The sequence below is a fragment of the Gopherus flavomarginatus genome, chromosome 3 (genome assembly GCF_025201925.1).
Source record: "Gopherus flavomarginatus isolate rGopFla2 chromosome 3, rGopFla2.mat.asm, whole genome shotgun sequence".
Classification (NCBI taxonomy): domain Eukaryota; kingdom Metazoa; phylum Chordata; order Testudines; family Testudinidae; genus Gopherus; species Gopherus flavomarginatus.
This window is the reverse complement of record NC_066619.1, coordinates 81,065,341-81,078,330: the sequence shown is the minus strand read 5'-3', so window position 1 is coordinate 81,078,330 and position 12,990 is coordinate 81,065,341. Positions and strand designations below refer to the sequence as shown.

Here is a 12,990-nt window from a genome sequence, read left to right as displayed (position 1 = left end):
GTCACCAATACAATTAGGTAGTATTGCTGAATTAGTTGCTCGTAAAAAAAGGCCTTTGAAAACCTTTTCTTTTCCCTTGTTCAGGTACAGCCCAAATATGTCAGAAACAAAGGAGATGAGCCAAAGTCTAAGAGCCTTCAAAGAAAAATTAAACCTCTTTAAAGAAACAGCTTCCCTGCTACTAGTGTGGTCTGCCAGTCATAGGCTTGATTCTATACTGAAGTGAACGGGAGTTTCCACTGACTTGAATGAGTACAGAATCAAGTCCCAAAGGACGGGGAGTAGGCGGGTGCTATAAGGCATGAGGGAGGACAGCTGGGGACGTATTGAGTGGAATCCCTATTTATCAGTTCACCCAGCAGTGATAACCCTACAGAAAATTATGATTAGTCTGTTGCCTTGACTAATATGTAAAGTTATTAGCTTCCTACAAATAATTTTGAAGTCAAAAGGACAATGGAGAAAAAGTTACTCTTTGCAGAGGAAACTTATTTAAATGTTATTTTCCCCTTGCTCTGGCTTAGAGAAATTCTGTCTAAACAGTCTAGACCAATTGGATGTGCGTGGATTATAGAAGACTGTTTTATTATTTGTTTAAAATAACAGTCAAACAAAATGTATATTTTCATATCACATCTGGTATGTGTGCTAAAACAAGGTATATTATCTATAGAGAAGAAATATAAGGATTTTTTAAGTTACTCCTTCACACATACAAAAATGAAAACAAGAGGCATCTATATTTAGGGTTGTGAGCTCAATCCTTGAGGGGGCCATTTGGGGTTTGGTCCTGCTTTGAGCAGGGGGTTGGACTAGATGATCACCTGAGGTCCCTTCCAACCCTAATAATCTATGATTCTATGATATGTAATTTGTTACCAAATCAGGAAAAAGAAATGCTTCTGACTGTACCCACATTCAAGAAAAGAAAGAAAGAATACAAACACTCAACTACTATAAAGAGTAAACACGGCCGTCAAACCAGTGTTTAAGGAGAACTCGTCTCCAAGGTTTCCACAAACTCAGCTCCCAACAAGTGGAATGGCACAGACTTCAATATAAACAGCACACTTTAAATCCGCATCTGACCCTCTTCTGGAGTGTCGAGAACATGTGGCACTGCCGCTCCCCTGCATCTGGGGACCTGGCAAACATTAATGCATCTGCAAATACTGAGTAACTAATAGAAGAACAGTTTGGGTGGGGAGGGGGGAAGAATCCAAAGTTGCCAGAGGAAAAGACAACATCATCCCTGGGTAAAATATTCATGTTCGGAGCTCAATGGTGAGTCCAAAGGCGGCTGTAAACGACCCTAAGCGTGTTGCTCTCTGGACGAAATGCCCAATGTGAACTGCTCTCTAATCCACAAAGCGCCCAAAAGAAATGCAAGCGGCATATGAAGCCCACCCCATTCCCAACTTGGGAGGGGGGGATTTCCCCTACAACAGCAACACTTAGAGGGCTTTTACCGCGCTCCCACCGGCATGCAAAGTGCTGGGAGAGCCGACACAAACCACCTGGAAACTGAGGGCAGCCAGCACAACCCCGCGCACTGCTGAGCGGCTGGAGCCCAGAGGTCAGGCACAGCCCCGCACTCCCCCCGCCCACACCTACCTACCTCTCTCTTACCAAGAACAGCATGCAAAGCACCAGGCCCTTGCCAGGCTTCCTTACCTGCCCCTGGAGATGCTGAGCTGCACCCCAGCAGCGTCCTCCTCAGGCCTGCGCGCACCCCCCTCGCAGGGCACTTGCTGCTGCGGCCGCGGCACGCCGGCTTAGCCTACAGCCGGCTGCTGCACCGAGCTGAAGCCAGCATAGTGATTTGGCCCTAAGGCGAAGGGGGCAGAACTAGATCCACTCCCAGCCGCACAGCGGGGTTCCACTGGCCGCCGGGCGTGGAGGGCTCCCAGGGATGGGGAGAGCTGGAGGGGGGAGCTGAGCTGCGGCTGCTCCTGGGACAGTCACCGAGGCGCTTCGCCGCCGCCTCCTGGCTGGCACGTAGCGCGAGTGCCCCCCGCTGCCGCCCCCGCTGTCCCAGGCGGGCTCCTGGAACCTGCTGCTCCCCTTTGTGACACCACAGCGCGCCTCGGCCAATGGCAAGTGCCCCGCCGCCGCCGAGCTCGAACGAGAGGCGTGGAGTTCCTAGCCCCAGGGAGAGGCAGGGAGACGGAGCAGAGGATGCTGATGCTGCTGCTGCTGCTACTGCCACCTCCAGCCTGGCCGGCCGGCGTGGAACACCCCCCACGCACCCACCCATACCCTGCCCGGTGACATGCCCCTCTGCCTCGGGGCAGGGAGGCGCCCGTAGCTAGAGCGGCCCCACCCGGAGCCAGGGGACACACACGCCAGGAGATTTGCAGGCAGGACTGAAAGGCAGCCCGCGGCAGCCGTCAGCGGTAGGTAACTGGCCGGCTCTCTGCACTGGGCAAGCTATGCTCAGCTTTGCACTGCCCTGAGCCTGAGACTGGCCAGGGGCCGGGCTGCTACTCCAGGCAAGTTGGAGCAGCCTGAGAGCTCCAGTGCCCCGCCCAGGCAGGCCCTAGGGCCCAGCCACTCTGCCCAGGCTTGCAGGGATGCCCTAGACATGACTTCTTGCCCCGACACAGAGGACCCACTTGCAATGGCAAAATGCCACCCAAGGCCCCTCCTACCTGGGAGAAGACGTCTCAGGGGTCAAACCAGCCAAGGGCTTTGCACTAGAACTATGCCAAGGCACAGCAGGGCGAGGGATTTGGTATGCAGTATCTAGGGGAAAATCGTGGCTGCCTGAAAGTCAATGGGAGTTTTGTCCAGCCTTTCTTTCACCCTAAGCATAGATGCAGGACAAAGCTACATATGATGCTCTGGACTTTAGGCCTACTATTTGTTTCTCATAACTTTCTCTCTCTCTCATGGAGGGGCAAGAAAGCCTTTGACAAGGTCCCTCACCAAAGGCTCTTACACAAATTAAGCTGTCATAGGATAAAAGGGAAGGTCCTTTCATGGATTGAAAACTGGTTAAAAGAAAGGGAACAAAGGGTAGGGATTAATGGTAAATTCGCAGAATGGAGTAGGGTAACCAGTAGTGTTCCCCCAAGGGTCAGTCCTAGGACCAATCCTATTCAATTTATTCATAAATGATCTGGAGAAAGGAGTAAACAGTGAGGTGGCAAAGTTTACAGATGATACTAAACTACTCAAGATAGTTAAGACCAAAGCAGACTGTGAAGAACTTCAAAAAGATCTCACAAAACTAAGTGATTGGGCAACAAAATGGCAAATGAAATTTAATGTGGATAAATGTAAAGTAATGCACAGTGGAAAAAATAACCCCAAATATATGTACAATATGATGGGGGCTAATTTAGCTACAACAAGTCAGGAAAAAGATCTTGGAGTCATCGTGGATAATTCTCTGAAGACGTCCACGCAGTGTGCAGAGGCGGTCAAAAAAGCAAACTGGATGTTAGGAATCATTAAAAAGGGGATAGAGAAAAAGACTGAGTATATTATTGCCCTTATATAAATCCATGGTACACCCCTATCTCGAATACTGTGTACAGATGTGGTCTCACTTCAAAAAAGATATTCTAGCATTAGAAAAGGTTCAGAAAAGGGCAACTAAAATGAATAGGGGTTTGGAGAGGGTCCTATATGAGGAAAGATTAAAGAGGCTAGGCCTCTTCAGCTTGAAAAAGAGGAGACTCAGGGGGGATATGATAGAGATATATAAAATCATGAGTGATGTTGAGAAAGCGGATAAGGAAAAATTATTTATTCCCATAATACAAGAACTAGGGGTCACCAAATGAAATTAATGGGCAGCAGGTTTAAAACAAATAAAAAGAAGTTCTTCTTCACACAGTGCACAGTCAACTTGTAGAACTCCTTACCTGAGGAGGTTGTGAAGGCTAGGACTATAACAGTGTTTAAAAGAGAACTGGATAAATTCATGGTGGTGAAGTCCATAAACGGCTATTAGCCAGGATGGGTAAAGAATCGTGTCTCTAGCCTCTGTTCATCAGAGGATGGAGATGGATGGCAGGAGAGAGATCACTTGATCATTGCCTGTTAACTTCACTCCCTCTGGGGCACCTGGCATTGGCCACTATCGGTAGACAGGATACTGGGCTAGACAGACCTTTGGTCTGACCTGGTATGGCCATTCTTATGTTCTTATGGCAGTTTGTTACATAGTACCAGCGCATTCCTGGTGACAGCCAAGGAAGGAGCCAGCACACGCATGCAGGTGCGCGCACACACGCCTCCAGGGAAAGAAAACACACATAGTAGGAGGTAGGATTAGAAATGAGCCTTTGTATTGCAATATGACAAATTTCCTATTCAGGCAGGATGCTTTCTTGGCACTCTTCACACTCAGCACTCCCACCCTTTTTTAAGGCAAATGATCGTATTTCTATTTTATCCCTTTATTAAATTCTTCCATATCACTATATTTCAGTGGAGTTAAAAGATGCATCCTTACTTTTCTCCCAAAATATTTTCAAGCAGTCAGAGGTTGAACCTTCTTCACCCTTCAAAGAGTAGTGGGTAGCACTGAAAACAAAAACCCATTCATAAAAGTGGGCAGCCTATAGTCAGTTCATCATACAGAGATGCCCAAAACAACTTCAAGGCTTTCAGAGGTAGGCACAATACAGCCCCCACTAATAATCTAAAGTGCGGAAAACTAGCAGCTACTCTTAGCATGGTTAGATGTGTATAGCTTTTTATGCCAAGTAAAGTGTTTATAATTTTGTAAATAAAGTTTTCATTTTGGAAAGTATCTAGAAATTGGAGTTATGAAAACTCCACTCTGTATTGAGAGAAGTGACAAAGTGAAGCATTTGTGCTCTGTGGTTGAAGAAATTTCTTTGAAAATAGTGCCACCTGCTGTTTGCAACACTTTTCAGTATTGGTACCAAACCCTATTGCTTGGGTTCATTACAGTATGAAGAGTAGTTCTTATGTTAGACAAAGAACATTAACTTCTTTTATTTAATGTGATAAAAACTCCTTGCCAATACTTTTGTTAGATTTAAAAAAAAACTAACTAACTGTTGTAGAATTACAGAGATTGCATTTATTCCTCTCTCCACCACCACCCCCAGACCTCTCCCCCCCATCTATATGCTGAAAATTAACCACACTGTGGATCCCTACACAAAAAGAAATATTTCTGGCTAAGATAATGTCAGAGAAAAATAGACTGAGCTGAAGACTGTGAGAGTCTCAAAATGCCATGGCTAGGAACTGTCTTTTCCTTTGTGTGTGCGCGTTCACAGTGCCTCACAAAGTGGGTCCCTCATCCTTGACTAAGGTTAGTGGGCTCTATCAGAATACAAATAATAAAATGAGAGACTTTTTTTAAAAAATGTCCTCTTTTAGTACTGGCAAAGTACAGAAAAAAGTAATATCAGGTACAATTTTTGAAACCAGAAACATCAATACCAGTCAAGAGTTATGTAACCATAACAAAAAGCCAGATTTTATTACCTTTACTCATATTAAATAGTATCTCATGAGCAGTCCTACTGACTTCAATAGGGCTGCTTGTAGAGGTTCTTTTCAACATGTGTAAAAGTGCAGACAGGTGAAAAATAAGTGACAAGAGAAATACTTAAAAAGACTATTTAGCCACAGGAAATCCTTGATCTTCTGTCGCAAAGTCTGTGAGTAATAATGAATACTTTTAAAGTTAAAAAAAATCCACGGTCACATTGTCTTGCTTAGAAATACTTGTTTCCATTAACATAGATTTTTTTTACTGATTTCAACTCTAAGGAATTAGAAACACAAAGCATTATTAAATAAATAAGGTGAGAACTGAAACTCATAAAACAAAACTAAAATTTTCATGCTGACATGCTGCACTTAAATTAAATATCCCTATAATGGCTAGCTTTTTTTCAACATATTCAGAACAATGTAGCACATCTGATCATAAACACTGAAGATGATAAACTTTTTGATGCAATGGTATCACTCATGTTTAGTTTGCTACCTATTAACTGCCTTTATGGGAGAATCTTTCCTGGACTTTCTGCTTTTCAAGCAGCTGATCTCCAATTTGCATTTGGACTGTTTGTTCCCTCCCTAAGTGCATGACTTCAAATTTATTTGGATTTTGAAACTCATCTTGTTGCAGTGCATCACCTATTCTAATCCCTCCAAGAAATGGTAGCTTTGTAGTTGAATTCTGCACTCATATGCATTTAGAATCATACACTTTAAGGTCAGAAAGGACCATTATGATCATCTAGTCTGACCTCCTGCACAATGCAGGCCACAGAATCTCACCCACCCACTCCTGTATCAAACCTGCGTCTGAACCATTGAAGTCCTCAAATCATGGTTTAAAAGACTTCAAGGTGCAGAGAACCTTCCAGCAACTGACCAGTGTCCCACGGGTCAGAGGAATTCTGCCAATCTGCCTTGGAGGAAAATTCCTTCCCGACCCCAAATATGGAAAATCAACTAAACCCTGAGCATGTGGGCAAGATTCACCAGCCAGACAACCAGGAAAAGAATGAAAATAGAAGTTTCCATCCAATACATTACTGGCATGAAATCCCCAATAGTGACAAAGTGGAGATGCCATGCCTTATATACTCAAAAACCCAGAATGCTGCATACTGGTTTTGTTGCAAACTCTTCCAGTCTAATGTTCAAGCCACACTGGGTTCTACAGGAACAAAGAACTGGAAAAATCTGGCTAGAAATCTGGCATGCTGTGAGAAGGCAGCAAATCACCAGAGAGTATTCCATAGGTGGAAAGAGCTTGAGATGAGACTAAGGTTAAAGGCCACCATGGATGAGCAGCATCAAGAGAAGATTGCATCAGAGTCTCTTTACTGGCAAAATGTTCTGAAAAGGCTCATTGCCATTGTGAGAATGCTCGCTACCCAAAACCTAGCACTGCGTGGCACTTCAGATCAGCTGTATGTGCCAAACAATGGAAACTTCCTTAAAATTGTGGAGCTGATGGCTGAAATTGATGCTGTACTCCAGGATCATCTAAGAAGAGTCACCACCCAAGAAATGTACATTCACCACTACCTTGGAAAAACAATTCAAAATGAGATCATAGAGTTACTGGCAACAAAAGACAAACAGCAGATCTGAAGTCAGCAAGATATTACTCTGGTATTCTGGACTGCACACCTGACATCAGGCATATAGAACAAATGACTTTAATGGTGTGTTTTGTAACAACAACAGAACCTAGTCAAAATGTCCCTGCAATGGTGACTGTTTGAGAGCATTTTCTAGAATTAATTGACACTGATGATACTACAGAAGCTGGTATGACAAAAAGCTGAAAGATATGGGAATTGCAATAGCTGACATGAGAAGTCAGAGCTATGATAATGGTGCCAATATGAGAGAAAAGAACAGAGGAGTGCAGACATGGATCCGAGAGTTAAACCCTCAAGTTTTTTTTGTCCCATGCAGTTCTCATTCATTGAACTTGGTGGTCAGTGATGCAGCATCATCTTATAGTGACGCTGCTGAATTTTTTAATGTAATTCAAAGCATCTATGTATTCTTCTCTGCATCAACTCATCGTTGCTTCAAAGTTTGCCATCATCTGGGAACATCCTCTCTGACACTGAAACCACTGAGTGCCACACAAAGTCGAGTGGAGGCAATAAAGCCTATCAAATTGGAAGATGGCAACTATGGCATTATCTATTATGGAAGAAAATGCTATGGCAGGAACTGTTCATGGGAGAACAGTGGCAGAGGGAAATAGAATCACCAGAAACATACATAACTTCAAATTTCTGTGTGGCTTAGTGTTGTGGCATAACATACTGTTTGAAATAAATGTAAGAAAGTGACTCCAAGGTGTTGACCTTGACACATCTGGAGCAATGGAACAACTGGACAAAGCTAGTGTCTTACCGGTCAGATGAGGGATTTCAAAACGTTCTGAAGAATGCACAGAAGTTGGCAGAGGAACTTCACACTGAAGCTATTTTCCTACTCATTCAAGAATACAAGAGTCACTAAAGAGGACATTTTGACTACGAGGTATGGGATAACCCCATAAGAGACCCCAAACAACAATTCAAAGTTCAATTCTTTAACCAGATGCTAGATTGTGCAATACAGTCAGTTGAAGAATGTTTCATGCAGCTCAAGGAACACAGCAGTATATTTGGGATGTTGTATGATATTCCAAAACTCCTCACTATACCTGAAGAAGACCTGCACCAGCAATGCAGGGCACTAGAGACAGTGTTGACACATGATGACATGTGCAATATTGATGCAAGTGATTTAGATGATGAACTGAAAGCCATTTCAAAATACATTTCAGCAGGTCTATGTCAGGTCTATGCTCCAGCTGTAGTACTGGAACTCACGGAAACCCCAGCCAGCCCTGGCTTAAAAACGATCATAAAAATTAGGAAGATCAACTTTTTTGCCTTTGGAGTGGCCACACTACACCAAGTGACAGACAGGTAAACAAAACAAAATTCAGATGGCCTTCAAAACCCACACACTAAGACTTACCTTTCAAAATCATGCAAGTCAAACACAGTGCTAGCCTCCCACTATACTTGGCAAATGTTTCAGGAGCAAAGTATAAACACTTCCAGCAGAGGGCATCTTAATCTCAGTTTATTTGCCAAATAGTATTGACTCCATACTTGGTTATGCTTATGACAACTTGTTTTTGCTTAAATAAGAAGACTAATGAATACCTACCCCATTATGCTTCTCTGCAAATGCATTCCCCTTGCTAAAGCCTATGTATCATACAGTTTTTAAAATCCCCTATTTAAATTATTGACAGCATTTCACTGAAATATATAGAATACTTTTTCTCATACTGAGTAGAACACAGAAAATTTGTGCTATTCTAAATTATCTTCCATTACATATTGGGAAAATATACATAAAAATATACCTTTAAAATACTCTTTTTAAAAGAAATATATACACAGATGATTAACATAGTATAGGAGATATTTGGTACGTCACAATGACAGAATAAAAGATCACAAACTTGGGTCAGAATTACTTAATGTTCATACTGCTGAGTTATGAATAAGATTGTCTACACCTTTAAAACATAGGATACTTTTTTTGTGATATCACACTGAAACCATAGTGTGATATTTTCCTTCTTCATGATGGAACGTGCTGAAAATATGGTTTAAAACAAGTTTTTTTCTTAAACTAGAAATAAAAATAATAATAAAAACAGGTATATCATATTATATTACTGAGAAAAATACTAAGGAATAAATTCAGATCACAAGCATGAAATGATCAGATATTTTTCCATATAAATAGCATTTTAAATGAATAGTATTCAGTTCCACTACTTGAATTGCTGAGATAAATTGATTGCATGATGATGTCTTTGATCAAGTCTGTCTTTTCATTTAGAGAAAACATTCAAATTATAATGTGGAACATCTGGTTTCCACATAAAGCTCAGAATTTACCTTCTCTTGAGATCTTCTTATTTGAAAGTTTCACAAAGGGGATATTCTCAGACCATGTCAGCATTTCAAGGTTTTTAAATGCATTTTTAGCAACCAGCCAGGTGCTCAAGCCACTGCCAATTATTGGGATAGAATATTGATTACTGTGCTTATTGCCAAGAGTAGCACCTGTAAGCCTTTGTACCAGCCTTAGCATCACTAAGGCAAAGCTAGGGGAGGGAGCGGTCACAAGGTGTGGGCTTGACTGCATTTTACCTGATATGCTGGGGTAAGTGTCTGTGAAAAACAGGAAGCCTGTCTCTATTTGACTTCTGGTGCATGTGTGTCAGGGTTCATGAGACTCTGACAAAGCACATCTATATAAGAGCTTAAAAAGTGCTTGCTTAATCGTTTTTCTTTGGTTGACTTGTTGGTATAATTGTAAAAGTTACTAACATAAAAGGGATAGACAGGTCTGAGAGATTTGGATTTGACCTTTTGGACATCTCTTGGAATCCCCGGTGACAGGCAGCTAGCTGGCCACCTGAACCTTGTTGTTTGACCACTCAAGACCCCTCCAGAGCATGGCTAACTATTGTTTGGGGGTGCTCTGGAACCTGTTATGTTTGTATGTTCTTGAGACTAAATAAAGCAGGGACTTTGAGTAAATGCATTCTGGAGAGAGTGCTGGAGACTAACAAAGTAAAGGCTTTAAGTAAAAGCACTTGACTTCTTGTGATTTATGCCAGCCATATAGCAGATTGAGGTGCTGCATCTCCCTTGGTTTATTTCCTGATACCACTTCGCAGAGAGTAAAGTTACCAAGCGCTTTGGGTTTAGGTAACCATGGATAACAAAGGGACGAACAGGAAGATAGCAGATCAGCCTGAAGAAGGGTGGTAGTGACAGTCTGTTAAGAAAGCTGATTTACTAGGGATAGGACCTGTATATGTGAAGTCTTAGAACTGTGAAGAGACAGGGATCAGAAACAAACACGGCCACTGCCTGGAATACCTGTGTCTGGAAGGTCTAATATAAAGTTGACAGAGTTCTCTTTGAGTTCTCCTTTTATGTGCATATGAGTGGCACGGGTAGTGATGCCTATAGTTAAGGTTACCCAATACTTACTATTCTTAATGACTTCTTTGTTTCGGTCTTCACCGAGAAGTCTGAAGGAATGCCTATATAGTGAATGCTAATGGGAAGAGGGTAGGTTTAGAGGATAAAATAAAAAAAGAACAAGTTAAAAATCACTTAGAAAAGTTAGATGCCTGCAAATCACCAGGGTCTAATGCAGGGGTCGGCCTCCTTTCAGAAGTGGTGTGCCAAGTCTTTATTTATTCACTCTAATTTAAGGTTTTGCGTGCCAGTCATACATTTTAATGTTTTTAGGAGGTCTCTTTTTATAAGTCTATCATATATAACTAAACAATTGTTGTCTGTAAAGTAAATAAGGTTTTAAAAATGTTCAAGAAGCTTCAATTAAATTAAAGTGCAGAACCCCCAGACCGGTGGCCAGGACCCAGGCAGCATGAGTGCCACTGAAAAATCAGCTCATGTGCTGCCTTCGGCATGCGTGCCTGTCAAAACTTAGTCCCAGATTTGGACCTTAGCGTCCAAAATATGGGGGTTAGCATGAAAACCTCCAAGCTTAGTTACCAGCTTGGACCTGGTACTTGCTGCCACCACCCAAAAAATTAGAGTGTTTTGGGGCACTCTGGTCCCCCTGAAAAACCTTCCCTGGGGACCCCAAGACCCAAATCCCTTGAGTCTCACAACAAAGGGAAATAATCCTTTTCCCTTCCCCCCCCCTCCAGGTGCTCCTGGAGAGATACACAGACACAAGCTCTGTGAATCTAAACAGAGGGAGTCCCCCCTCTGTAATTCCAATCCTGGAAACAAAAGCACTTTCCTCTTCACCCAGAGGGAATGCAAAATCAGACTAGTAAATCTAACACACACAGATCTCCCTCTGACTTCTTCCTCCCACCAATTCCCTGGTGAGTACAGACTCAATTTCCCTGAAGTTTCCCAGAAAAGAAAACTCCAACAGGTCTCAAAAAGAAAGCTTTATATAAAAAAGAAAGAAAATACAAAAAAATGGTCTCTCTGTATTAAGGTGACAAATACAGGGTCAATTGCTTAAAAGAATATTGAATAAACAGCCTTATTCAAAAAAGAATACAAATCAAAGCACTCCAGCAACTATAGACATGTAAATACCAAAGAAAAGAAATCATATAACTCACTATTTGATCTTTGTCCTTACAACTTGGAAACAGAAGATTAGAAAACAGAAATCACTTCTCAAAGCTGAGAGAAAAGCAGGCAGACAAAGACTCAGACACAAACTCCCTCCACCCGGAGTTGAAAAAATCCTGTTTTCTGATTGGTCCTCTGGTCAGGTGTTCAGATTACTTCTTTCCAGGTGAAAGAGATGTTAACCCTTAGCTATCTGTTTATGACATGTCCCCCAAATTGCAGATAGTGGGGAAGCTCACTGGCGGCGATTTCCTTCTAGAACTTGAAAATAAACAGATTAATACAACACATGCACCTTTACATATACCACTAAGTATATAACTAACAGACTTCTACATTTTAAAAACACTTTTTAACTACTGGATTCTGGGAAACTCTCACGGGAGAGTGCATCCGCTACTTTGTTAGAAGCTTCTGTGATGTGCTGAATTTCAAAATCAAAATCTTGGAGAGCTAAACTCCAACGAAGAAGTTTCTTGTTGTTCCCCTTGGCAGTATGGAGCCACTTTAGTGCAGCATGGTTAGTTTGTAGTTGGAACCGCCGTCCCCAAACATATGGGCGTAGCTTTTCCAGGGCGTACACAATGGCATAGCATTTTTTTTTTTCACTGACTGACCAGTGACTTTCCCTCTCAGACAGTTTCTTGCTGAGAAACACGACAGGATGGAAGTTGTGATCTGTTGCTTCCTGCATGAGAACTGCTCCTATACCACGCTCAGATGCATCCGTGGTTACTAGGAATGGCTTGTCAAAATCCGGGGCCCTGAGTACAGGGTCAGACATGAGCATTGCCTTAAGCTGGGTAAAGGCCTTTTGACACTCAAGCTTTTTTCATCTGATGGGTCACTGGGCCGAGGTGAGTTACTGGAGACTGGTGAGGTGGAAGAATAGGGCATCTGTGGCTTTACTTGGGTTGTATGTGGGGTCTTTGGCTGTCCTCGGTTGTAGGGTTTATGGTCGGTGTGCCCCCTGGGGTATTCGTTCCCCTTGACCGTAGCTTTCTTGCTTTCTGCCACTTCCATCCATCTGGCTCCAATCTCCCCCGCCTCAGCGAGATTTTTGGGTTTTCCATCTTGTATGTACCGTGTTATGTCCTCAGGAACACCATCCAAGAACTGCTCCATTTGTATGAGGAGGTGCAGTTCTTCCAAGGTTTTAACATTGTGTCCTGATATCCAGGCCTCATAATTTTTCCCAACGTAGTAGGCGTGTTTGGGAAATGACACATCTGGTTTCCACTTCTGGGTTCTGAAACGCCGACGAGCATGATCCGGGGTTATCCCCATTCTGTATCTGGCCTTGGTT

At 42.7% G+C, this 12,990-nt stretch overlaps 1 protein-coding gene across 2 annotated transcripts in view; it reads right to left on the bottom strand.

The window, feature by feature from the left end:
• MEGF10 (multiple EGF like domains 10) overlaps positions 1 to 2,084 on the bottom strand; it is a 148,808-nt gene extending 146,724 nt beyond the window's left edge. The window contains exon 1 of one of the 2 annotated variants that reach the window (XM_050945622.1): positions 1,675 to 2,084. The gene's annotated coding sequence lies outside the window, so the exon portion shown is untranslated. The remainder of the gene's footprint in view (positions 1 to 1,674) is intronic. The other variant, XM_050945621.1, reaches the window with a different exon arrangement.
• Positions 2,085 to 12,990: the final 10,906 nt, after the last annotated feature.